The sequence below is a fragment of the Octopus bimaculoides genome, chromosome 8, assembly GCF_001194135.2.
Source record: "Octopus bimaculoides isolate UCB-OBI-ISO-001 chromosome 8, ASM119413v2, whole genome shotgun sequence".
In the NCBI taxonomy this organism is placed as follows: domain Eukaryota; kingdom Metazoa; phylum Mollusca; class Cephalopoda; order Octopoda; family Octopodidae; genus Octopus; species Octopus bimaculoides.
The window spans coordinates 57678268-57678768 of NC_068988.1; positions in this window are offsets into that span (position 1 = coordinate 57678268).

The window sequence follows — 501 nt, forward strand, 5'->3', positions numbered from 1 at the left end:
TATTGTTGTTGTTGTTATCAATATTGTTACTTCTAAGGTGGCAAGCTGGTAGAATCATTAGAACTATGAGCACAATGCTTAGCAGTATTTCATCCATCTTTATCTTCTGAGTTCAAATTCTGCTGAAGTCGACTTTGCCTTTCATCCTTTCAGTGTCAATAAATTAAGTACCGGTGAAACACTGGGCTCAATGAAATTGACTAGACCCCTCCCTCCAAATTTGAGGCCTTGTACCTATAGTAGAAAGGATTGTTATTATTATTACCTCTGTCTTAGCAAAGGCGGAGGTATTGTTTTCAGTCGTATTTGTTTGTTAGTTTGTTTGTCCATGGACAAGATATCTCAAGAACTGCTGGATGGATTCGGATGAAACTTCCAGAGATGTTTGGCCTCATGACTGACACAAACTGGTTAGATTTTGGGATTGATCTAACCCTGGACAATGATTCTGGATTATTTTTCCAGTTTTTTTTTACTTAATTTTTGAGAGCGGTCGGGTTC